The sequence below is a fragment of the Oncorhynchus clarkii genome, chromosome 6, assembly GCF_045791955.1.
Source record: "Oncorhynchus clarkii lewisi isolate Uvic-CL-2024 chromosome 6, UVic_Ocla_1.0, whole genome shotgun sequence".
Taxonomy (NCBI): domain Eukaryota; kingdom Metazoa; phylum Chordata; class Actinopteri; order Salmoniformes; family Salmonidae; genus Oncorhynchus; species Oncorhynchus clarkii.
The window spans coordinates 31,697,593-31,725,503 of record NC_092152.1 but is presented as its reverse complement, the minus strand read 5'-3'; the positions used below and the strand labels follow the sequence as shown (position 1 = coordinate 31,725,503).

Genomic DNA, 27,911 nt, shown 5'->3' with positions numbered 1-27,911 from the left:
AATGTTAGAAACATGTGACCCTTATTATCCCTTTACGGACAACAATCTGCAGCTGAAAACATGTTTTCTATTCACAACACATACGTAATAATTAGTTCAAACGGCTGCACCTCTACCTGGTATGAAGAAACAAACCATGAGATATGGGCATATTCATTTCTGTAAAGATGCATTCTCCCAGTAAAAACTTTCAAGGTCATGCTATCATTGACACAGAGCTGCTCTTTATATCCATAAATCAACTGACATATCTTTACACTTAGAGCAAGATTAACCCCAAACTGGCAAATCTAAATAAAGAGAAATACAAAGCCAAACAGTCATGCGCCACTCACTCCCGTCCCCTCACTGTTGTGGACAGGGGTGGTTTGTTTGCAGTCGGGACAGGCCTGGTGGTGGCTGGAGCCAGGCAGCCCCACACGGTGCTCAGTGGTGGCGATTAGCAGGGTATCCAGGGTGATCTCTGTGCATTTGGCTATGAAGCGGACGTCACCCTTGTTGGCTGTGTCCAGAGCAGTGTAGTACTCTGAACTTTGCGTACAGAGATGGGTGGGTAGCGTGCCTGCATGAGCACCAGGTTCATTAGCAGCCGTGACGTGCACCCGTTTCCGTCCACAAAGGGGTGCACATATACCAGCTTGTAATGGGTGAGCGCTGCGGATTCCACAGGGTGCAGCTGCAGGGCCTCCTCTAGGTTGAGCCACTGCACCAGCTCCTGTGGGTGGGGTGAGATGTGGTGGCCTATAAAAACCTGGCTGGTACGCAGCCGCCCACCCTCTACAGGGTCTGCGTAGCCCAGCACACGCCGGTGGATCTCCAGGATGTCATTGACAGTGAGGGACAGCAGCGTGGTGTTAATGTACTTCATGGCTGCGTCCACACCAATGACCTTGTTCTGCTCTTGGAGGCTCTTGCCGGGCACGGCATAGCGAGTCTCAATGATGTGGCGGATCTCAGACAGAGTGAGTGTGTTGCCCTCTATAGCCACGGTGTGGTAGATGTGGTAATAGTAGGTTTCCTCCATGACACGTCTAAGGGCAGAGTTACCCTTGGGGATGGACATCATACTGCTTACTTTACTGTCAATAACCCCAAAGTGGCGTTGGTCGATCTCCTGCACCAGGGGGAGTGTGCGGTCACTGCTAACCAGGGCCCTCTCGTTGCATGGTGAGATGGCCAGGGCCTTGGTATATAGGTGGTCTGCTTGGACAACATCCTTCTCCTCCTCCAGAATGGTCCCCAGCTCTGTCAGAGCTTCCACAAAGTCCGGGTTCATGTTGAGCGCATGCACCAGCAGCTTGTGGGCCTTTTCCTTCTTCCCCTGCTTCTTCATCTGACAGCCTGTTGCAGCGCTGCCTTGGCCTCCAGCTGGGTCTCTGCAATCCACACACACACATATATTACATAACCAGGCTGTGCTGTTAAAGAAGTGTATTAAAGGGATACTTTGGGATTTTGGCAATTAATTTTGGGCCTTTATCTACTTCCCCAGACAGATGAATTCATGCATACCATTTGTATGCCTGCATGCACTATGAAGTAAGTTAAAGTTAGTTAGGAATTGCACTAACGCTAGTTGGCAACTTCCTTCAAACTGCACGCAGAGACATAAAAATGGTAACCACAAATTAATCTGGCTGTGGGGAAATAAACTCAGGAACATCGTCAACTGCTTTATTTTCAGCAAACTTAATCTTGTGTTCATACAATTATTTACACATGTTCAAAAACAGACAAAGTTCCAGATATGTGACTAACAGAAATTGAATAATGTGTCCCAGAACAAAAGGAGGACTAGACACTTGTCTATACAATGAAAACTGTTGACACAGCAGTTGCTGTGTGCTATGTATTATAGATACATTTCAAACAAATCTTAACCTTGTGACCATTCTATGCATTTGTTGTTCGTCATCAAGGTTGAGAGGAGTGCATCTTTACTATAAAAGATCTCAGTAGCCATTGTGTGGTCACTTTCAATGGTTCATTAGAAATGCTGCATCATTGAAAGTCATTGCTATTGCAAAGCTCTTATTATTAAAGATGTAGTTTAAGTATAACTCTGACTCATGTGTTAAGTTTAACTCTCCTCGTTTGATAATACAGAAATTAACCACCACAATCTCCTCCTCATGGACTGCACCAGATTTGCCAGTTCTTGCGCCAGGATTTGATCTTGTGCCTATGCTGGTGTCTGATCCCAAATCCCCATCCCTACTTGCTGAGCTACCCGTTCAGGTGCTATAAAAAATCAAATAAAAATTGAAAGATAAAAATCAAACAAAATGTGGAAATAAGGTGTCCTGTAGAGGTCAGTGTTTGAAAGAAACTTTGCATTGAAGAACGCACCGGCACCACTGCGAAATCAGTGGGATCTCGCATCTCGAAAAAGCACATTACCAAAACGAAGCTTCGGACGTCATTGATCACATGGTATTGTTACTTTGAAACTATCCATTAGAGGTCGACCGATTAATCGGAATGGCCGATTAATTAGGGCCGATTTCAAGTGTTCATAACAATCGAAAATCTGTATTTTTTTTACACCGATTTTGCCGATTTCTTTTTTACACCTTTATTTAACTAGGCAAGTCAGTTAAGAACACATTCTTATTTTCATTGACGGCCTAGGTGGGTTAACTGCCTCGTTCAGGGGCAGAACGACAGATTTTCACCTTGTCAGCTCGGGGATTCAATCTTGCAACCTTACAGTTAACTAGTCCAACGCTCTAACCACCAGCCTCTCATTGCTAGCTAGCATTAAACTTATCTTATAAAAAACAATCAATCAATCATAATCACTAGTTAACTACACATGGTTGATGATAATACTAGTTTATCTAGCGTGTCCTGCGTTGCATATAATTGATGCGGTGCGTATCGTTGCTCCAATGTGTACCTAACCATGAACATCAATGCCTTTCTTAAAATCAATACACAGAAGTATATATTTTTAAACTTGCATATTTAACTAAAAGAAATCCAGGTTAGCAGGCAATATTAACCAGGTGAAATTGTGTCACTTCTCTTGCGTTCATTGCACGCAGAGTCAGTGTATATGCAACAGTTTGGGCCGCCTAATTTGCAAGACTTTTACGTAATTATGACATAACATTGAAGGTTGTGCAATGTAACAGGAATATTTAGACTAATGGATGCCACCCCTTAGATGAAATACGGAACAGTTCCGTATTTCACTGAAAGAATAAACGTCTTGTTTTCGAGATGATAGGATTCTACCATATTAATGACTTAAGGCTCGTATTTCTGTGTGTTATTATGTTATAACTAAGTCTATGATTTGATAGAGCTGTCTGACTGAGCGATGGTAGGCAGAAGCAGGCTCGTAAGCATTCATTCAAACAGCACTTTCGTGCGTTTTGCCAGCAGCTCTTTCGTTGTGCGTCAAGCATTGAGCTGTTTATGACTTCAAGCCTATCAACTCCCGAGATCAGGCTTGTGTATTCGATGTGAAATGGCTAGCTAGTTAGCAGGGTGCGCGCTAATAGCGTTTCAAGCGTCACTCGCTCTGAGACTTGGAGTGGTTGTTCCCCTTGCTCTGCAATATTGGTATTGAAAGACACCAATGTCATCACCCAAAAATATGTGTTTAAAATATCGATGAAATCATTAGTTAGCTTACTAGTGTCGTGTCTTTGGCTATGCCGGAATAAGTGATATGACATGCTATTCTATAAAATAATTTATCCTTAATTAATATTACCTGATTGAGCTAATCATGTAAATGTAATTAACTAGAGAGTCGGGCACCACAAAATAATATTTATAGAGCTGTTATCTTCTGAATAAACTCTTAAAGACCTAGTAATATTTAACATCAATAGTAGTCAATACTAATCGTCATCCTAATTCAATCTCATCTGAAAGTTGTAAATTCTTGGTTATCTGCACGAACCTGGCTAACAAGTTGAACCCGCACTACAAAATTGGGTTTAATGATTTATTTCCTAAATACCTAACTAATCACACAGAATTACACATACACATAATTAAATCAGAACTTGATTACAAATTACGTCATAAAGGAAAACGTCCCTAGCGGGAGGAACAGATATGACAGCTTGTTACACAAAAGAAAAGGTGCTGGGTTTGAGTGAACGAGCGGGAAGACTGAGGAACAAAGGGAAGAAGCTGTGCTACCGTAAATACCGTATCTTATGCATTCTAAATTACCGCCCATTTGGAAAAGGAAAATGCAATAAACATTTACTCTGTGTATTTACTCTGTGTTGCCCAACCGAGTCCTTTGAAGAATGTCTCCTGTTGTCAATTGGATACGTTGTAGTAACGTCATTGGGTGATAGACTGGATACTCTGTCTGTTCCTTCCTAACCCTCGTTTGCATCTGCTGTTGCTAACTTAACGGCTAGGAGGTATCACTTCTGTAGTGAATAAGAGTTTAAAGTTCATACCATTCGCAGCCAAAGCTCACGCTGATGTTGGCTTCGTTCTGTAGTTATTATCTGAACCATTCTGACATAGGACCTTCATCCTCACGTCCTCGGAACAGGAGGTTATATTGTCTTCAAGGGCTTATATAGTAAGGAAGAGGAGGGCGTGTTTGAAAAGTTTTATAGCCCGTCCCTTCACAGGGGCAGGCCACTAATTGAGCAGAGCCCTATCTTATGAAAACCCATATCTCACATTTTAGAAGCTCACATTTAGCCAGCCTGCCAGCATAGTAGCCAGCCTGCCAGCATAGTGGAGTCTGCCACTAGCACAGTCAGTGTAGTCAGCTCAGCTATCACCATTGGGACCGTGTCTGTGCCTCGACCTAGGTTGGGCAAAACTAAACATGGCGGTGTTCGCCTTAGCAATCTCACTAGGATAAAGACCACCTCCATTCCTGTCATTATTGAAAGAGATCATGATACCTCACATCTCAAAATAGGGCTACTTAATGTTAGATCCCTTACTTCAAAGGCAATTATAGTCAATGAACTAATCTGATCATAATCTTGATGTGATTGGCCTGACTGAAACATGGCTTAAGCCTGATGAATTTACTGTGTTAAATGAGGCCTCACCTCCTGGCTACACTAGTGACCATATCCCCCGTGCATCCCGCAAAGGCGGAGGTGTTGCTAACATTTACGATAGCAAATTTCAATTTACAAAAAAAAAATGACGTTTTCGTCTTTTGAGCTTCTAGTCATGAAATCTATGCAGCCTACTCAATCACTTTTTATAGCTACTGTTTACAGGCCTCCTGGGCCATATACAGCGTTCCTCACTGAGTTCCCTGAATTCCTATCGGACCTTGTAGTCATAGCGGATAATATTCTAATCTTTGGTGACTTTAATATTCACATGGAAAAGTCCACAGACCCACTCCAAAAGGCTTTCGGAGCCATCATCGACTCAGTGGGTTTTGTCCAACATGTCTCTGGACCCACTCACTGTCACAGTCATACGCTGGACCTAGTTTTGTCCCATGGAATAAATGTTGTGGATCTTAATGTTTTTCCTCATTATCCTGGACTATCGGACCACCATTTTATTACGTTTGCAATTGCAACAAATAATCTGCTCAGACCCCAACCAAGGATCATCAAAAGTTGTGCTATAAATTCACAGACAACACAAAGATTCCTTGATGTCCTTCCAGATTCCCTCTGTCTACCCAAGGACGCCAGAGGACAAAAATCAGTTAACCACCTAACCGAGGAACTCAATTTAACGTTGCGCAATACCCTAGATGCAGTTGCACCCCATAAAACTAAAAACATTTCTCATAAGAAACTAGCTCCCTGGTACACAGAAAATACCCGAGCTTTGAAGCAAGCTTCCAGAAAATTGGAACGGAAATGGCGCCACACCAAACTGGAAGTCTTCCGACTAGCTTGGAAAGACAGTACTGTGCAGTACCGAAGAGCCCTTACTGCTGCTCGATCATCCTATTTTTCTAACTTAATTGAGGAAAATAAGAACAATCCGAAATTCCTTTTTGATATTGTCGCAAAGCTAACTAAAAAGCAGCATTCCCCAAGAGAGGATGACTTTCACTTTAGCAGTGATAAATTTATGAACTTCTTTGAGGAAAATATTATGATTATTAGAAAGCAAATTACGGACTCCTCCTTAAATCTGCGTATTCCTTCAAAGCTCAGTTGTCCTGAGTCTGCACAACTCTGCCAGGACCTAGGATCAAGAGAGACGCTCAAGTTTTTTAGTACTATATCTCTTGACACAATGATGAAAATAATCATGGCTTCTAAACCTTCAAGCTGCATACTGGACCCTATTCCAACTAAACTACTGAAACAGCTGCTTCCTGTGCTTGGCCCTCCTATGTTGAACATAATAAACGGCTCTCTATCCACCGGATGTGTCCCAAACTCACTAAAAGTGGCAGTAATAAAGCCTCTCTTGAAAAAGCCAAACCTTGACCCAGAAAATATAAAAAACTATCGGCCTATATCGAATCTTCCATTCCTCTCAAATATTTTATAAAAAGGCTGTTGCGCAACAACTCACTGCCTTCCTGAAGACAAACAATGTATACGAAATGCTTCAGTCTGGTTTTAGACCCCATCATAGCACTGAGACGGCACTTGTGAAGGTGGTAAATGACATTTTAATGGCATCGGACCGAGGCTCTGCATCTGTCCTCGTGCTCCTAGACCTTAGTGCTGCTTTTGATACCATCGATCACCACATTCTTTTGGAGAGATTGGAAACCCAAATTGGTCTACACGGACAAGTTCTGGCCTGGTTTAGATCTTATCTGTCGGAAAGATATCAGTTTGTCTCTGTGAATGGTTTGTCCTCTGACAAATCAACTGTAAATTTCGGTGTTCCTCAAGGTTCCGTTTTAGGACCACTATTGTTTTCACTATATATTTTACCTCTTGGGGATGTTATTCGAAAACATAATGTTAACTTTCACTGCTATGTGGATGACACACAGCTGTACATTTCAATGAAACATGGTGAAGCCCCAAAATTGCCCTTGCTAGAAGAATGTGTTTCAGACATAAGGAAGTGGATGGCTGCAAACTTTCTACTTTTAAACTCGGACAAAACAGAGATGCTTGTTCTAGGTCCCAAGAAACAAAGAGATCTTCTGTTGAATCTGACAATTAATCTTAATGGTTGTACAGTCGTCTCAAATAAAACTGTGAAGGACCTCAACGTTACTCTGGACCCTGATCTCTCTTTTGAAGAACATATCAAGACCATTTCAAGGACAGCTTTTTTCCATCTACGTAACATTGCAAAAATCAGAAACTTTCTGTCCAAAAATGATGCAGAAAAATTCATCCATGCTTTTGTCACTTCTAGGTTAGACTACTGCAATGCTCTACTTTCCGGCTACCCGGATAAAGCACTAAATAAACTTCAGTTAGTGCTAAATACGGCTGCTAGAATCCTGACTAGAACCCAAAAATGTGATCATATTACTCCAGTGCTAGCCTCTCTACACTGGCTTCCTGTCAAAGCAAGGGCTGATTTCAAAGTTTTACTGCTAACCTACAAAGCATTACATGGGCTTGCCCCTACCTATCCCTCTGATTTGGTCCTGCCGTACATACCTACACGTACGCTACGGTCACAAGACGCAGGCCTCCTAATTGTCCCTAGAATTTCTAAGCAAACAGCTGGAGGCAGGGCTTTCTCCTATAGAGCTCCATTTTTATGGAAAGGTCTGCCTACCCATGTCAGAGACGCAAACTCGGTCTCAACCTTTAAGTCTCTACTGAAGACTCATCTCTTCAGTGGGTCATATGATTGAGGGTAGTCTGGCCCAGGAGTGGGAGGTTGAACGGAAAGGCTCTGGAGCAACGAACCGCCCTTGCTGTCTCTGCCTGGCCGGTTCCCCTCTTTCCACTGGGATTCTCTGCCTCTAACCCTATTACAGGGGCTGAGTCACTGGCTTACTGGGGCTCTCTCATGCCGTCCCTGGAGGGGGTGCGTCACCTGAGTGGGTTGATTCACTGATGTGGTCATCCTGTCTGGGTTGGCACCCCCCCCCCCCCCCCCCTGGGTTGTGCCGTGGCGGAGGTCTTTGTGGGCTATACTCAGCCTTGTCTCAGGATGGTAAGTTGGTGGTTGAAGATATCCCTCTAGTGGTGTGGGGGCTGTGCTTTGGCAAAGTGGGTGGGGTTATATCCTTCCTGTTTGGCCCTGTCCGGGGGTGTCCTCGGATGGGGCCACAGTGTCTCCTGACCCCTCCTGTCTCAGCCTCCAGTATTTATGCTGCAGTAGTTTATGTGTCGGGGGGCTAGGGTCAGTTTGTTATATCTGGAGTACTTCTCCTGTCCTATTCCTGTGTGAATCTAAGTGTGCGTTCTCTAATTCTCTCCTTCTCTCTTTCTTTCTCTCTCTCGGAGGACCTGAGCCCTAGGACCATGCCCCAGGACTACCTGACATGATGACTCCTTGCTGTCCCCAGTCCACCTGGCCGTGCTGCTGCTCCAGTTTCAACTATTCTGCCTTATTATTATTCGACTATGCTGGTCATTTATGAACATTTGAACATCTTGGCCATGTTCTGTTATAATCTCCACCCGGCACAGCCAGAAGAAGACTGGCCATCCCACATATGCTCTCTCTAATTCTCTCTTTCTTTCTCTCTCTCGGAGGACCTGAGCCCTAGGACCATGCCCCAGGAATACCTGACATGATGACTCCTTGCTGACCCCAGTCCACCTGACCGTGCTGCTGCTCCAGTTTAAACTGTTCTGCCTTATTATTATTCGACCATGCTGGTCATTTATGAACATTTGAACATCTTGGCCATGTTCTGTTATAATCTCCACCCGGCACAGCCAGAAGAGGACTGGCCATCCCACATATGCTCTCTCTAATTCTCTCTTTCTTTCTCTCTCTCGGAGGACCTGAGCCCTAGGACCATGCCCCAGGAATACCTGACATGATGACTCCTTGCTGTCCCCAGTCCAGCTGACTGTGCTGCTGCTCCAGTTTCAACTGTTCTGCCTTATTATTATTCGACCATGCTGGTCATTTATGAACATTTGAACATCTTGGCCATGTTCTGTTATAATCTCCACCCGGCACAGCCAGAAGAGGACTGGCCATCCCACATAGCCTGGTTCCTCTCTAGGTTTCTTCCTAGGTTTTGGCCTTTCTAGGGAGTTTTTCCTAGCCACCGTGCTTCTACACCTGCATTGCTTGCTGTTTGGGGTTTTAGGCTGGGTTTCTGTACAGCACTTTGAGATATCAGCTGATGTACGAAGGGCTATATAAATAAATTTGATTTGATTTGATCCCATCACGAATAATTTCATATTCAAACATTTAAATTGAACAACAACAATCCGATAACTCTGATGTGTAGACTTTCCACTGTAGAGTTTGTCATCTTATCATTGATGAGAATGTCTCAGATGACAACCGAACTGTCATCATATTCATTAATAAGTACCACCGCATATGTTCCATTGGTCGGATTACCAGAATATAGTTCATTTCCCCCCACCTTCTGATGTTCCCAGAATCTCTATGTTAACCAAGGGTTTTGCAAATGTAACCTCAGTAGGGTAGAGAGAGGAAAAGGGGGGGAAGAGGTATTTATGACTGTCATAAACCTACCCCCCAGGCCAACGTCATGACACTAGCTATAACATTAATTTTGCAAAAATATGCAGGGGTGGAAAGTACTTAAGTAAAAATACTTTAAAGTACTACTTAAGCAGTTTTTGGGGATATCTGTACTTTACTACTTATATTGTTGACAACTTTTACTTCTACTTCACTTTTACTTTTTACTCCTTACATTTTCCCTGACATCCAAAAGTACTAGTTACATTTTGAATGCTTAGCAGGTATCAGGTTTGAAGGTAAGACCCAGATGCAGACTGTATCAAAGTAACAATGTTATTTACAGCAACAGGGCAGGCAAATGACAGGGGTCGATAACCAGGCAGGGCAGGCAGGGGTCGATAACCAGAGTAGTGGGGGAAAGGTACAAGACGGCAGGCAGGCTCAGGGTCGGGTCAGGCAGAGGTCGGTAATCGAGGGGTGGGGCAAACGTACATATCCGTTTTGATACTCGTTTTGTCCGAGTACTCGGCACACCCCTAGTTTGCAGCAACAAATGCATTTTTGTAAGGGAGGGGTTTGAAATGTGAATTGAAATTCCATAAGAGCGAGAGAGAGAGAGCTGCACGTGAGCTCACATTATTCAACATGTTTTGTACATAAGGATAGATTTGGAGTTATATAAACTTGGATTTTTCGGGAGGGACATAGGCAGGATGCTACCCTTCACAGCATGGTCTTCGCTCCAGATCAAAACAACCTAATTTTAGGTTAATTTTAATTTTAGGCCAAAATTACCTGGAGGGATTACTGCTACCAAGGATTCATTTTTCCAAGCTATACGGAGGGTGCTCTAGCAAACAAACAGCAGAGACCTGAGGACACCATCCAACCTGGAACTGAGAGAGTAGTGTTTGGTCTGAGGCTATTTTCAAAGCCAAGAAGAAAAAAAAAGTACATTACAATTATGTATTTTACTTTATGGGACTGAATGCTGACTTAAGGCTGCCAGGCTTGCTAGGACAGACCAGATACAACTTCAATTTGTACTGAGGTGTGAGGTGTCGAGGCCTTTGGACCGAACAAGTGGCAGGAGTCTTTGAAGGCCCCTTTGAAGCCCCCTCCCGCTGTTCAAAGACCATACACTGGCATTTTCTACAAATCTGCCTCCAGAAATAAAAGCGTCTCTCGTTGCCTGCTGCATTGCTGCTTGGATTCCACCTGGCGATCTGTTCACCATCTGCCCTGGCCTGTCTACCCTGTCTGGTACAGGTACCCCCACCACACTCCCTCTCCCGAGCTTTCACTCGCCTCCAGCACACATGCACTGTTGGGGCGAGTGACTCTGAACTTACAATGAATAGACCCAAGTCGTTATATATATATTTTTTTTTTTTCGTGTGCATTTTGCTATTTTGCTATTTGCCTCATGACTCCTGCTTGCTTTGTTGACTATAAACTTTCTTGTTTACCCAACCGTGGGACAGACTATTTGTTCCCACACTTGGGACTTTGACTCTCTATTGGTTACACAGACTTTTGGCCTCCCATCCTATTCTAACCACCTCTTGCCGGCTTTGTATTCATGTTACCTAATGAAATTGCTGTACAATATGATCATTCAGATGTCATAAATCAGCACTGCAGAGATCTCCCTGTCCTCTGCCATACCCTGATTGTATTACTGCTGATGGTATCTGGAAATGTGCATGTACACCCTGGCCCATTTATTGTTGATAGCCCCATTTCTGACATGTGCTCTGATATCTGCTTCACTGATTTATGCTCTCGTAAAAGCCTGGGTTTTCTGCATGTTAACATTAGAAGCGTATTACCTAAAATAGATAAATTAAAAGTGTGGGTTCATAGCTCCAATCCAGATGTGTTGGTCATTACTGAGACGTGGTTAAGGAAGAGTGTTTTGAATACTGATATTAACCTTTCTGGTTATAACCTTTTTCGGCAAGACAGATCTACCAAAGGTGGGGGAGTGGCAATCTTTACCAAGGATCACCTTCAGTGCTCGGTTGTCTCCACCAAGTCTGTCCCCAAACAATTTGATTTGCTGGTTCTAAGCATTAAACTTTCAAATAGCTCTTTGTTGACTGTTTCTGGGTGCTATCGTCCTCCATCTTTCTCAGATTATTGCCAATCCCACAAAGTATGACTCCAAACACACAGAAAAGGCTACTCTCCTCAACGTTATCCTCACAAATAATGCTGATAGGTAATGACCTTAGTTATCACTGTTTTACAGCCTGTGTTTGTAATGGCTGCTCAGTAAAACAACCTGTCCTGATTTGTCATAGACGCTTGCTAAAAAACTTTAATGAGCAAGCCTTCCTTCATGAACTGGCCTCTGTAAAATGGTATAGAATCAGCTTGATCTCCTCTGTCGAATATTTTCAGTGGTATACCTACTGCAGCCTTCATCCTCCACTTACAACACCAATTCTGCCAGTCACATTCCTTTCAAGCTCCCCAAAGCACACACATCCCTGGGTCGCTTGTCTTTTCAGTTCGCTGCAGCCAGCGACTCGAACGAGCTGCAACACTCAAACTGGACAGTTTTATCTCTCCATTCAAAGACTCAATCGTGGAAACTCTTACTTAGTTGTGGCTGCTTTGGTGATGTATTGTTGTCTCTACCTTCTGGCCCTTTGTGCTGTTGTCTGTGCCCAATAACGTTTGTACCATGTTTTGTGCTGCTACTATGTTGTGTTGCTACCATGTTGTTGTCATGTTGTGTTGCTACAGTACCATGCTGTGTTGTCATTTGTTGCTAACTTGCTATGTTGTTTTCTTAGGTCTCTCTTTATGCAGTGTTGTGTTGTCTCTCTTGTCATGATGTGTGTTTTGTCCTATATTTATATACAGTTGAAGTCAGAAGTTTACATACACTTAGGTTGGAGTCATTAAAACTCGTTCTTCAACCACTCCACATTTCTTGTTATGAAACTATAGTTTTGGCAAGTCGGTTAGGACATCTACATTGTGCATGACACAATACATTTTTCCAACAGTTGTTTACAGACAGATTATTTCACTTATAATTCACTGTATCACAATACTAGCGGGTCAGAAGTTTACATACATTAAGTTGACTGTGCCTTTAAACAGCTCGGAAAAATTCCCGAAAATGATGTCATGGCTTTAGAAGTTTCTGATAGGCTAATTGACATCATTTGAGCCAATTGACTCAAATTATGTCAATTAGCCTATCAGAAACTTGTACCTGTGGATGTATTTCAAGGCCTTCTTTCAAACTTGGTGCCTCTTTGCTAGAAATCAAATCAAATTTATTTGTCACATACACATGGTTAGCAGATGTTAATGCGAGTGTAGCGAAATGCTTGTGCTTCTAGTTCCGACAATGCAGTAATAATCAACGAGTAATCTAACCTAACAATTCCAAAACTACTACCTTATACACACAAATGTAATGGGAGAAAGAATATGTACATAAAGATATATTAATGAGTGATGGTACAGAACGGCATAGGCAAGATGCAGTAGATGGTATCGAGTACAGTATATACATATGGGATGAGTAATGTAGGGTATGTAAACAAAGTGGCATAGTTTAAAGTGGCTAGTGATACATGTATTACATAAAGATGCAGTAGATGATATAGAGTACAGTATATACATATGCATATGAGATGAGTAATGTAGGGTATGTAAACATTATATTAAGTAGCATTGTTTAAAGTGGCTAGTGATATATTTTCCATCAATTTCCATCAATTCCCATTATTAAGGTGGCTGGAGTTGAGTCAGTGTGTTGGCAGCAGCCACTCAATGTTAGTGGTGGCTGTTTAACAGTCTGATGTCCTTGAGATAGAAGCTGTTTTTCAGTCTCTCGGTCCCAGCTTTGATGCACCTGTACTGACCTCGCCTTCTGGATGATAGCGGGGTGAACAGGCAGTGGCTCGGGTGGTTGTTGTCCTTGATGATCTTTATGGCCTTCCTGTGACATCGGGTGGTGTAGGTGTCCTGGAGGGCTGGTAGTTTGCCCCCGGTGATGCGTTGTGCAGACCTCACTACCCTCTGGAGAGCCTTACGGTTGTGGGCAGAGCAATTGCCGTACCAGGCGGTGACATAGCCCGACAGGATGCTCTCGATTGTGCATCTGTAGAAGTTTGTGAGTGCTTTTGGTGAAAAGCCAAATTTCTTCAGCCTCCTGAGGTTGAAGAGGCGCTGCTGCGCCTTCTTCACGACGCTGTCTGTGTGGATGGACCAATTCAGTTTGTCTGTGATGTGTACGCCGAGGAACTTAAAACTTACTACCCTCTCCACTACTGTCCCATCGATGTGGATAGGGGGGTGCTCCCTCTGCTGTTTCCTGAAGTCCACAATCATCTCCTTTGTTTTGTAGACGTTGAGTGTGAGGTTATTATCCTGACACCACACTCTGAGGGCCCTCACCTCCTCCCTGTAGGCCGTCTCGTCGTTGTTGGTAATCAAGCCTACCACTGTAGTGTCGTCAGCAAATTTGGAGGGTACTATGGTGTTAAATGCTGAGCTGTAGTCGATGAACAGCATTCTCATATAGGTATTCCTCTTGTCCAGATGGGTTAGGGCAGTGTGCAGTGTGGTTGAGATTGCGTCGTCTGTGGACCTATTTGGGCGGTAAGCAAATTGGAGTGGGTCTAGGGTGTCAGGTAGGGTCGAGGTTATATGGTCTTTGACTAGTCTCTCAAAGCACTTCATGATGACGGAAGTGAGTGCTACGTGGCGGTAGTCGTTTAGCTCAGTTACCTTAGCTTTCTTGGGAACAGGGACAATGGTGGCCCTCTTGAAGCATGTGGGAACAGCAGACTGGGATAAGGATTGATTGAATATGTCAGTAAACACACCAGCCAGCTGGTCTGCACATGCTCTGAGGACGTGGCTGGGGATGCCGTCTGGGCCTGCAGCCTTGCGAGGGTTAACAGGTTTAAATGTTTTACTCACATTGGCTACAGTGAAGGAGAGTCCGCAGGTTTTGGTTGCGGGCCGTGTCAGTGGCACTGTATTGTCCTCAAAGCGGGCAAAAAAGTCTACTTTGTCTCTATACTGACGCTTAGCCTGTTAGATTGCCTTGCGGAGGGAATAGCTACACTGTTTGTATTCTGTCATGTTTTCGGTCACCTTGCCCTCGTTAAAAGCAGTGGTTTGCGCTTTCAGTTTCACGCGAATACTGCCATAAATTCACGGTTTCTGGTTTGGGAATGTTTTAATCGTTGCTATGGGAACGACATCGTCAATGCACTTTCTAATGAACTCGCTCACCGAATCAGCGTATTCGTCAATGTTGTTGTTGGAAGCAATGCGGAACATATCCACGTGATCGAAGCAGTCTTGAAGCGTGGAATCAGATTGGTCGGACCAGCGTTGAACAGACCTGAGTGCGGGAGCTTCTTGTTTTAGTTTCTGTCTGTAGGCAGGGAGCAACAAAATGGAGTCGTGGTCAGCTTTTCCGAAAGGAGGGCGGGGGAGGGCCTTATATGCGTCGCAGAAGTTAAAATAGCAATCATCCATGGTTCTACCAGCCCTGGTTGCGCAATCGATATGCTGATACAATTTTTGGAGTCTTGTTCTCAGATTAGCCTTGTTAAAATCCCCGGCTACAATGAATGCAGCCTCAGGATATGTGGTTTCCAGTTTGCAAAGAGTCAAATAAAGTTTGTTCGGGGCCATCGATGTGTCTGCTTGGGGGGGAATACATACGGCTGTGATTATAATCAAAGAGAATTCCCTTGGTCAGGTGAACAGTCAGGTGAACAGAAGGACTTAAGTTCCTGTATGTTGTTGTGATCACACCACGTCTCGTAAGTCATAAGGCATACGTCCCCACCCCTCTTCTTACCAGAAAGATGTTTGTTTCTGTCGGCGCGATGTGTGAAGAAACCAGCTGGCCGCACCGACTACGTTAGCGTCTCTCGAGTGAGCCATGTTTCTGTGAAGCAAAGAACGTTACAGTCTCTGATGTCTCTCTGGAATGCTACCCTTGCTCGGATTTCCTCAACCTTGTTGTCAAGAGACTGGACAATGGCGAGTAGTATGCTAGGGAGTGGTGCGCGATGTGCCCGTCTCTGGAGCCTGACCAGAAGACCGCTTCGTTTGCCTCTTTTACGACGTCGTTGTTTTGGGTCGCAGGCTGGGATCCATTTCGTTGTCCTGGGTGGAAGGCAGAACACAGGATCCGCTTCACGAAAGTCATATTCCTGGTCGTACTGATGGTGAGTTGACGTTGCTCTTATATTCAGTAGTTCTTCCTGACTGTATGTAATGAAACCTAAGATTACCTGGGGTACTAATGTAAGAAATAACACGTAAAAAAACAAAATACTGCATAGTTACCTAGGAACGCGAAGCGAGGCGGCCATCTCTGTCGGCGCCGGAAGTCATGGGAAAATCAAAAGAAATCAGACAATCAGTTAATTCTTCCTTGGGAGCAATTTCCAAATGCCTGAAGGTACCACGTTCATCTGTACAAACAATATTACGCAAGTATAAACTCCATGGGACCACGCAGCCATCATACCGCTCAGGAAGGTGATGCGTTCTGTCTCCTAGAGATGAACATACTTTGGTGCGAAAAGTGCAAATCAATCCCAGAACAACAGCAAAGGACCTTGTGAAGATGCTGGAGGAAAAAGGTACAAAGTATCTATATCCACAGTAAAAAGTGTCCTATATCGACGTAACCTGAAAGGCCGCTCAGCAAGGAAGAAGCCAGTGCTCCAAAACCGCCACAAAGAAGTCAGACTACGGTTTGCAACTGCACATGGGGACAAAGATGGTACTTTTTAGATAAATGTCCTTTGGTTTGATGAAACAAAAATAGAACTGTTTGGCCATAATGACCATCGTTATGTTTGGAGGAAAAAGGGGGAGGCTTGCAAGCCGAAAAAAAACATCCCAACCAGGAAGCACGGGGGTGGAAGCATCGTATTGTGGGTGTGCTTTGCTGCAGAAGGGCCTGTTGCATTTCACAAAATAGATGGCATCATGAGGTAGGAAGATTATGTGGATATATTGAAGCAATATCTCAAGACATCAGTTAAAGCTTGGTCGCAAATGGGTCTTCCAAATGGACAATGATCCCAAGCTTACTTCCAAAGTTGTGGCAAAATGGCTTAAGGACAACAAAGTCAAGGTATTGGAGTGGCCATCACAAAGCCCTGACCTCAATCCTATAGAAAATGTGTGGGCAGAACTGATAAAGCGAAATTTGAGTCAGGTTTGGAGGCCTCCAAACCTGACTCAGTTACAGCAGCTCTGTCAGGAGGAATGGGCCAAAATTCACCCAACTTGTGGCGCAGTGGTCTAGGGCACTGCATCGCAACGCTAGCTGTGCCACCAGAGACTCTGGGTTCGTGCCCAGGCTCTGTCGCAGCCGGCCGCGACCGGGAGGTCCATTGGGCGACGCACAATTGGCCTAGTGTCGTCCGGGTTAGGGAGGGTTTGGCCGGTAGGGATATCTTTGCCTCATCGCGCACCAGCGACTCCTGTGGCGGGCCGGGCGCAGTGCACGCTAACCAAGGTCGCCAGGTGCACGGTGTTTCCTCCGACACATTGGTGCGGCTGGCTTCTGGGTTGGATGCGCGCTGTGTTAAGAAGCAGTGCGGCTTGATTGGGTTGTGTTTCGGAGGACGCATGGCTTTCGACATTCGTCTCTCCCGAGCCCGTACAGGTGTTGTAGCGATGAGACAAGATAGTAATTACTAACAATTGGAAACCACGAAATTGGGGAGAAAAGGGGGTGAAAAATAATAAAACATTTAAAAATCACCCAACTTATTGTGGGAAGCTTGTGGAAGGCTACCTGAAATGTTTGACCCAAGTTAAATTTTTAGGGATAGGGGGCAGTATTCGGAAGTTTGGATGACCAAGGTAAACTGCCTGTTACTCAGGCCCAGAAGCTAGGATATGCATATGCATGGTAATATTGGATCGAAAACACTCTAAAGTTTCTAAAACTTTTAAAATAATGTCTGTGAGTATAACAGAACTGATTTGGCTGGCGAAACCCCGAGGACAATCTATCCAGGATTTTTTTTGAGGTCATTGTACTTTCCAATGCTTTTCTATGGGAAAGCCTAATTATTAGGACCCAAATTGCAGTTCCTATGGCTTCCACTAGATGTCAACAGTCTTTAGAAATTGTTTGATGTTTTGTTTTTGTGAAAAATTAAGAAGTTTTCGCATTCTTTCGAAACAGGTGGATTATTGAATGAAGCGCGCCAAATAAACTTACTATTGGGATATAAAGGACTTTATCGAACAAAAGGAATATTTGTTATGTAACAGGGACCCTTGTGATTGCAACCATATAAAGATCTTCAAAGGTAAGGGATTTATTTTATCGCTATTTCTGACTTTCGCAATGCATCTGCTTGGTTGGAAAATGTTTTTAATGCTTTTGTTTGCGGGGCGCTGTCCACAGATAATCTCATGGTATGCTTTCGCAGTAAAGCCTTTTTTAAAATTATGTAAAACACTTGTTTGATATTACGAATTTAGTATTTTTGAATTTCGCGCTCTGCAATTTCACCGGATGTTGTCGAGGTGGGTCGCTAGCGGCACATCTAGCCCACAATTTAAAGGCAATACTACCAAATACTAATTGAATGTATGTAAACTTCTCACCCACTGGGAATGTGATGAAAGAAAATAAAAGCTGAAATAAATCATTCTCTCTACTATTATTCTGACATTTCCCATTCTTAAAATGAAGTGGTGATCCTAACTGACCTAAAACAGGGAATTGTTACCAGGATTAAATGTCAAGAATTGTGAAAAACTGAGTTTAAATGTATTTGGCTAAGGTGTATGTAAACTTCCTTCTTCAACTGTATATATATTTAATCCCAGCCCCCGTCCCCGCAGGAGGCATTTTGGTAGGCCGTCATTTTAAATAAGAATTTGCTCTTAACTGACTTGCCTAGTTAAATAAAGGTTAAATAAAATGTGCTTTTTGGCTGTTCAGACCACTGAGGTATAATATGAACACGAGACAGCCTTCAAAATGTCCAACCTTTGTTTTCAAGGTAAGTACATTGGTTAGCGCTAATGTACAATAACGTTGGATGCCAGCCGCCGGTAAACCCCACAGAAGAAATGGCGGGGGCGACAATGATAACTAGTTAGTCGTACATTGGTAGATAGTGTCCTTTGTCCTCGCCTGTCGGCCACTGTCATCCTGCAGTTCTGTTAACAACTGCGAGGGCAGGTGTTTGACAGGAGGGAGCGAAGGACACTGTGTGCTAGCTTAGCCAGCTAGTTCGGTACACAACAGGCAGGAGGCGGGGGTGACACCGTGTGCTAACTAGCCAATTAGCATGCCAGCTAGCACATGGTGTCCATAACTAGCAAGCTAGCTAGTTAGCTAACACATGGTGTCACTCCAGCCTCCAGCCTGCTGTGCTAGCAGACAGTGTTGTCGTGACGTGACTATCATTAATGTGATGACTGTTATTTTTTTTATCAATTAACTATGTTCAATGATTACGTGATTAAATTAATCATGTAACAATTAACTCATTAGCAAATCTTGAGGTACCACGGGAAAACTTATTTAACAAGTTTCTATCTCCTGACTTAAACTCAATATATAAATATCTCTTACATCAATAACAGTCAATTATTATTTATTACATTATCTGTCTCATTCTGAACATTGTTGACTTCGTGAATCTGCACGAACCCTAACCTAAATGATGAATCAGCGATACACAAATTGGCTTAATTATTTATTTACTAACTAACTAAATAATCACACACAGTATAGGTTGAATTGATTACTAATATAATGCAATGAAAGGTCCCTAGTGGACTAACCCAATATGATTACACAATGAAAAGGATGGGTAAAGAAAGAGCGGGAGAGACAGAGAGTGGGGTCACTTAGAAATGTCGTTGTTTTTGAAAGAAAAACACCTTTTCTGTCCATTAAAATAACATCAAATTGATCAGAAATACATTGTTAATGTTGTAAGTGACTATTGTAGCTGGAAATTGAAGATTTTTTAAAATGTAATATCTACATTGGTGTACAGAGGCCCATTATCAGCAACCATCACTCCTGTGTTCCAATGGAACGTTGTGTTAGCTAATCCAAGTTTATCATTTTAAAAGGCTAATTGATCAGTAGAAAACACTTTTGCAATTATTTTAGCACAGCTGAAAACTGTTGTTCTGATTAAAGAAGCAATAAAACTTGCCTTTAGACTAGTTGAGTATCTGGAGCATCAGCATTTGTGGGTTCAATTACAGGATAAAAATGGCCAGAAATGAATAACTTTCTTCTGAAACTCGTCAATCTATTCTTTGATCCTCACCCTGGAGCGAGTGTCATGACAGTGTCCTTCACCCCCAGCTGTCGGCCATGTGTTTCTCCGGAATACAGCAGGTGGGGGCAAAACCGTGTTGCTTGCTAACTAGTAAGCTAGCACACTGTGTCGTTAACAAAATAGCTTGTTAGCTAGATAGCACATGGCACCACCCCAACTTGCTGTGCTAGTGGGAGGCGGGGGCAACCGGTAGACAGTGTTAACGACGGTGAGGGTAGGTGTTTGTCAGGCGGGAGCCTCTAGGCTAGCAAGGAGGCCTCAGGGAGGAGGGGGCAAAATAAGTCAGATAAAAAAAATATATAATAGTCTCCAGCGACAATTATTTGATTAGTACAATGGATTATTTGTGCACAAAGGCAATGACAAAAGTGTCTTGTTAGGAATGGTTTAAATCTGACTTCTCTATGTGGCCGTTTATGGAAAATGTCTTTCTGGGAAAAATAACAGATTTTGATTTTTTTAAAATTGGATTTGAGTCACTTCAAACTGCACATGTATACAAGGCTTTAGCGATGCTCTGGCTTCCCTCCCTTTTTCTCCACAGTGCCCCAGCCAAGAGTGCTTAGTACCGCTGTCATCCTCCCTCATAAGATGATGGAGTGGCAAGACATTTCCAAAGAGCTTACACCACATTATTTATTTGTCCCCTGCTATGAGCGCACACACACACACTTAATACATGCATGTGCCGGAGAAGTTGTTGTTGACGGCCCCGGAGGAGATGACTGACATTTTACTTGCTCCTAACGATTGTGTTTTTATATTAGTTTTTTTGCATTGTTTGTAAATGTTGCTGCTTACTTACTGTCTCTTATGACTGAAAATAACTTCTGGACATCAGAACAGCAGTTACTCACCACGAATTGGCAGAAGCTTTTTTTCCATTAACTTCTTAAGGTATAGGGGGGCAGCATTTTCACTTTTAGATAAATAGCGTGCCCAATTTCAACTTCCTGCTACTCATGCCAAGAATATAAGATATGCATATTATTAGTAGATTTGGATAGAAAACACTCTGAAGTTTATAAAACAGTTTGAATCATGTCTGTGAGTAGTCTTGCGTAAAACCCAGAGGACTAACCATTCAGAATAAAACATTTTTGAGGTCTCTGTTCAGTGAGTTCTCATTGGCAAAAAATATATTTCTTAGGAACTTGTTTTCAGTTCTTACTGCTTCCACTGGATGTCACCAGTCTTTGGAATTTGGTTGAGGTTATTAATTTGTGCAATGAAGAAGTACGGCCATCTAGGAACTGCTTAACACTGTTGAGAGTTGCGCAAGACTTGAAAAGTAGCTTAGTTTGTTGTGTTCCTGTATTGAACACAGATAGACCCGTCTTCAATTTGATCGATTATTAACGTTTAAAAATATCTAAAGTTGTATTACAAAAGTAGTTTAAAATATTTTGGCAAAGTGACTGATTTTTTTCTGGATCAAACGCGCCAAATATTTTTGGGATATACAGTGGGGAGAACAAGTATTTGATACACTGCCGATTTTGCAGGTTTTCCTACTTACAAAGCATGTAGAAGTCTGTCATTTTTCAACTGTGAGAGAAGGATACTGGAACAAAAATACAGAAAATCACATTGTATGATTTTTAAGTAATTAATTTGCATTTTATTAAGTATTTTATCACCTACCAACCAGTAAGAATTCCGGCTCTCACAGACCTGTTAGTTTTTCTTTAAGAAGCCCTCCTGTTCTCCACTCATTACCTATATAAACTGCACCTGTTTGAACTCGTTACCTGTATAAAAGACACCTGTCCACACACTCAATCAAACAGACTCCAACCTCTCCACAATGGCCAAGACCAGAGAGCTGTGTAAGGACATCAGGGATAAAATTGTAGACCTGCACAAGGGATGGGCTACAGGACAATAGGCAAGCAGCTTGGTGAGAAGGCAACAACTGTTGGCGCAATTATTAGAAAACGGAAGAAGTTCAAGATGACGGTCAATCACCCTCGGTCTGGGGCTCCATGCAAGATCTCACCTCGTGGGGCATCAATGATCATGAGGAAGGTGAGGGATCAGCCCAGAACTACATGGCAGGACCTGGTCAATGACCTGAATAGAACTGGGACCACAGTCTCAAAGAAAACCATTAGTAACACACTACACCATCATGGATTAAAATCCTGCAGCGCATGCAAGGTCCCCCTGCTCAAGCCAGCGCATGTCCAGGCCAGTCTGAAGTTTGCCAATGACCATCTGGATGATCCAGAGGAGGAATGGGAGAAGGTAATGTGGTCTGATGAGACAAAAATAGAGCTTTTTGGTCTAAACTCCACTCGCCGTGTTTGGAGGAAGAAGAAGGATGAGTACAACCCCAAGAACACCATCCCAACCGTGAAGCATGGAGGTGGAAACATCATTATTTGGGGATGCTTTTCTGCAAAGGGGACAGGACGACTGCACCGGATTGAGGGGAGGATGGATGGGGCCATGTACCGCGAGATCTTGGCCAACAACCTCCTTCCCTCAGTAAGAGCATTGAAGATGGGTCATGGCTGTGTCTTCCAGCATGACAACGACCCGAAACACACAGCCAGGGCAACTAAGGAGTGGCTCCGTAAGAAGCATCTCAAGGTCCTGGAGTGGCCTAGCCAGTCTCCAGACCTGAACCCAATAGAAAATCTTTGGAGGGAGCTGAAAGTCCGTATTGCCCAGCGACAGGCCCGAAGCCTGAAGGATCTGGAGAAGGTCTGTATGGAGGAGTGGGCCAAAATCCCTGTTGCAGTGTGTGCAAACCTGGTCAAGAACTACAGGAAACGTATGATCTCTGTAATTGCAAACAAAGGTTTCTGTACCAAATAATAAGTTCTGCTTTTCTGATGTATCAAATACTTATATCATGCAACAAAATGCAAATTAATTACTTAAAATTCATACAATGTGATTTTCTGGATTTTTGTTTTAGATTCCATCTCTCACAGTTGAAGTTTACCTATGATAAAAATGACAGACTTTGTAAGTAGGAAAACCTGCAAAATCGGCAGTGTATCAATACTTGTTCTCCCCACTGTATGTGGATGGAATTAATCAAACAAAAGGACCTATTGTGATGTTTATGGGACATATTGGAGTGCCAACAAAAGAAGCTCGTCAAAGGTAAGGCATGTTTTATATTTTATTTCTGCGTTTTGTGTAGCGCCTGCAGGGTTGAAATATGCTACCCTCTTTGTTTACTGTTGTGCTATCATCAGATAATAGCTTCTTATGCTTTCGCCGAAAAGCCTTTTTAAAATCTGACATGTTGGCTGGATTCACAACGAGTGTAGCTTTAATTGAGTATCTTACATGTGTGATTTAATGAAAGTTCGATTTTTATATCATTTTTTAAAAAATGTGCCGCGCTGCATTTTCCCTGGATTTTGCCAAAGTGGGACAAAGCGTCCCCTATATAAGAAGTTAATGAGTCCGACAAGCCCGACGTGAATGATATACTGCTTTCCCGGGAACAGGCCCAAATCCCCGTCATTTGCTTGAAGAGACGGCAGAGAAAAAGAGGACAGAGAATTCGTAGGCGATCGAATTAACCCCCCCTACCTTCCATTCTACTATCTAATGTGCAATCATTGAAAAAGCAAATCGACGACCTACGAGGACTATGCATATATGTAAACAACAGCTGGTGCGCGATAATAAGGGAGTCTTGAGGTTTTGCTCGCCTGATGTAAAGTATCTCATGGTAAGCTGTAGACCACACTATCTACCTAGAGAGTTTTCATCAGTATTTTTCTCAGCTGTCTACATACAACCACAGACAAATGCTGGCACTAAGACCACACTCAATGAGCTGTATTGGGCCATAAGCAAACAGGAAAATGCTCATCCAGAGGCGGCGCTCCTAGTGGCCGGGGACCTTAATGCAGGGAAACTTAAATCTGTTTCAAAAAAATTCTATCAGCGTGTTAAATGTGCAACCAGAGGGAAAAAAATTCTAGACCACCTTTACTCTACACACAGAGATCATAATTCTATCCTCCTGATTCCTGCTTACAAGCTACAATTAAAGCAAGAAGCACCAGTGACTCAGTTAAAATGCAGCTTTAGCCGCACTGAGCTAACGGCTAGAGCTGCAGCTTTCAAGGAGCGGGACTCTAACCCAGAAGCTTATAAGAAATCCCGCTATGCCCTCCGACAAACCATCAAACAGGCAAAGTGTCAATACAGGACTAAGATTGAATCGTACTACACCGGCTCCGACGCTCGCCGGATGTGGCAGGGCTTGCAAACCATAACTGACTACAAAGGAAGCACAGCCAAGAGCTGCCCAGTGAAACAAGCCTACCAGACTCGCAAAACTACTTCTTAAACTACTTCTATGTCCGCTTCAAAGCAAATAACACTGAAACATGCATGAGAGCACCAGCTGTTCCAGACGACTGTGTGATCACAATCTCCGCAGCCGATGTGAGTAAGACCTTTAAACAGGTCAACATTCACAAGGTCACAGGGCCAGACGGATTACCAGGACGTGTACTCAGAGCATGCGCTGACCAACTGGCAAGTGTCTTTACTGACATTTTCAACCTCTCCCTATCCTTGTCTGTAGTACCAACATGTTTTAAGCAGACCACCATAGTCCCTGTGCCCAAGAACACTAAGGTAACTTGCCTAAATGACTACCGACCCATAGCACTCACGTCTGTAGCCATGAAGTGCTTTGAAAGGCTGGTCATCAATACCATTATCCCAGAAACGCTAGACCCCCTCCAATATGCATTGGACAGCCTAAGAGACAGCCTATAGGAAGTAGGTCAGAGACCGGGCCATGTGGTGCTAGTGTAACAGATGATTGTGGACTACAGGAAAAGGAGGACCGAGCACACACCCATTCTCATCGACGGGGCTGTAGTGGAGCAGGTTGAGAGCTTCAAGTTCCTTGGTGCCCACATCACCAACAAACTAACATGGTCCAAGCACACCAAGACAGTCTTGAAGAGGGCACGACAAAACCTAAACCTAATATTCAGCAATGATCCTTAGATCCTCAAAAGGTTCAACAGATGTACCATCGAGAGCATCACTGCCTGGTATGGCAACTGCTCGGCCTCCGACCGCAAGGCACTACAGGGGGTAATGCGTACGGCCCAGTACATCACTGGGGCCAAGCTTCCATCCAGGACCTCTATACCAGGCGGTGTCAGAGGAATGCCGTAAAAATTGTTAAAGACTCCAGCCTGCTACCTCACGGCAAGCGGTACCAGAGCGCCAAGTCTAGGTTTAAGAGGCTTCTAAACAGCTTCCACACCCAAGCCATAAGACTCCTGAATATCTAATCAAATGGCTTCCCAGACCATTTGCATTGCTCCCCCTCTTTTACGTCGCTACTACTCTCTGTTATTATCAATGCATAGTCACTTTAATAACTCTACCTACATGTACATATCACCTAAATTACCTCGACTAACCAGTGCCCCCGCACATTGACTCTGTACAGGTACTGTACAGTATATTGTCTCACTATTGTTATTTTACTGCTGCTCTTTAACTACTTGTTACTTTTATTTCTTATTCTTATTCAACTGCATTGTTGGTTAGGTGCTTGTAAGTAAGTATTTCACTGTAAGGTCTATGTTGTATTCGGTGCATGTGACTAATACAATCTGATTTAATTTGATTTGGAGCGGAATTAGTGGAATGGTATCAAATACATAAAACACGTGCTTCCATGTGTTGGATGCCATTCCATTCGCTCCGTTCCAGCCATTATTATGAGCTGTCCTCCCCTCATCAGCCTCCACTGATGCATACATAAGTACACCCACCCGCATACATACACACACTCTTCCCAAAGGGCTGAGGCCTGCGCTAAAGCTGCAGCTGTCTTCTTCCTCTGCGGTGCCCAGGGAACACTGTGATTTATATATAGCATGAGAGAACTCAACTCTGCAACCTTAAGCAGTTCTAGTGGCCAAGTTTATTTACTGTACAGGCTCCATCCTGCACTTTCAATTGAATGGGGGTGGAGGTGTAGACTACACACAACAGTGGCCTTGGCCGTGGCAGTGTCCAAATAGCCATGCCTGCGTCCTAAATAGTAGGCCGTTTGAAATTGCGAAAAATATGACAACAGCTGATCAATTATATATGGGTATGTGCTACCGAAATCAAGAAATTGTCACGCATGCTCCCGCTCTTCCTCCCCCTCGCGCTAAAGGGCGCCAGGATCCCCAGCATTACGCACTCATGCCACCATCAGTACGCACACCTGCCTTCCCCCTGTCACACGCATAAGCGATCATTGAACTCACGTGGACTCAATTACTTGTGTCATTACCTTCTTTATATCTGTCTGTTCCCAAACTCTGTTCCCTGCATCGGGATTAATTGTCTCATGTTTGTGTTACCCGTGTTCTGACGCGGCTCCTGTCTTCTTTCCTTGTCTGTTCCCGAATAAATGTCTGACTCCCCGTACCTGATTTTCCTCTCCAGCATCACACCTTACACAAATAGCGGAAAACAACGCAATCTTAGTATGCCTATGCAAAAATAGAATGTTTTATAGTATGTGAATTTTCGAAAGTCGAGTATGGTTTAAATGCCAGGATGTTTGACTAATTTCGGCTTTTCATCCAGTAGAATTTGATGCACGCTTTTCGACAATGCATTGGAAGAGGTGGGCTGCGAGTGATAGGCCCTAGTTCTCTTCAAGTAGCCAAACAACAAAAACTAAACTACTTATGCCTAATTTGGGAAGACACCGAATAGCGAAGTTTATGCTGTGGTGTTCAAATGTAGCCTAAGTAGTTTTGTTCTCCTTAAAATGAACATGAGTATTGCATCATACTGTAGGCTACATCTTTGAAAACATATTACATTTTTATTACATTTTTTAGCCAAAGTGGATTTCTGTTTTCTCATTGAAAAATGTTTCTTGTTCTCTTGGCCTTTGTCAGAGCTTCTAAAATAAATACTAAACATTTGATTTCTGAGTGTGTCTGCACCGGGGACTTGAGATGTGGCCTGCATTATAGATGTCATGTTAATCAGGCCTTTTGATTTGAGCACATGGATTGTTTGAGTTTTGTAGGCTAGGCTACCTATTTAATTTATGGATCAAGCCTTAGCAGTCATTCTGATCTCATTCCCAATGATCAATGCTTTAGTTTAGTATGTTGCTCTCCAGCGGTTCTGAATTTGCGATGCACCTGACTGTCCATGTTTTTCTGTGCAATAGCTTTTCAATATTAAATACAGTCGAAGCCTTTTGATTTGAACATTTGAAAACGTTTGGTGTGTGTACTGGGCTAATTGATTTAATTTATATGTGTTACAGCGCTTTGGTTTCACTAATACATATGTTGAATTGGAACCAAATGATCTGTTTCTGTCTTCAGTTCCTGTTAAATAGGACAGATGGGCTATTTTATATAATTTATTCTTAACCTTTATTTAACTAGGCAAGTCAGTTAAGAACAAATTCTTATTTACGACGTATACAATGTAGGTCAAATGTGGTAGTCTGCCTATAACCAGCCTGAGTAGACCTATAACGCCATTCCTATTATATTCTGAGTTTAGAGAAATTAATTGAATTGGAAATTATCAGGCTGGTTAATGCGATGCATGTCTGTTGAATTTGGAAAACACCACCCTTACTCGGCCCCACCCCACCTACTCAGCCAGTCAGGAGCCGCTACTGCGTTGCGTGGCATACTGCATACTACTAAATGGTACATGCTATATAGTATGTGACGGTGAGTAGATAGTAGGCAGTACGCTAGTATGGGTATTCGGACACGGACACTGAGTGATTTAGTGAAGGAGAGTGAGAGAGAGAAATAGAGAGTGTAATCCTTGGCAGAACTTTAATCAAAATGTTGCAAATCATTACATCTCCCGGCTGTAGGGAAATGTAATGCTGTTAAACTGTTAATGAAAAAAATCCCCCCTTTGCCCCCACATACTGTACATACAGCCGGGTAAAACCAGCCAGTCCTTCAGTATATACAATTCTCTCTTCACCAGGCCACATATATGATTACAGGTGTGCCTTGGAGGAAAAGGCCTTCCATAATTCATGAAACATGC

The 27,911-nt window shown here is 43.2% G+C and overlaps 1 pseudogene; it reads right to left on the bottom strand.

The window, feature by feature from the left end:
• Positions 1-320: 320 nt before the first annotated feature.
• LOC139412354 (protein adenylyltransferase FICD-like) lies at positions 321-26,315 on the bottom strand (annotated as a pseudogene).
• Positions 26,316-27,911: the final 1,596 nt, after the last annotated feature.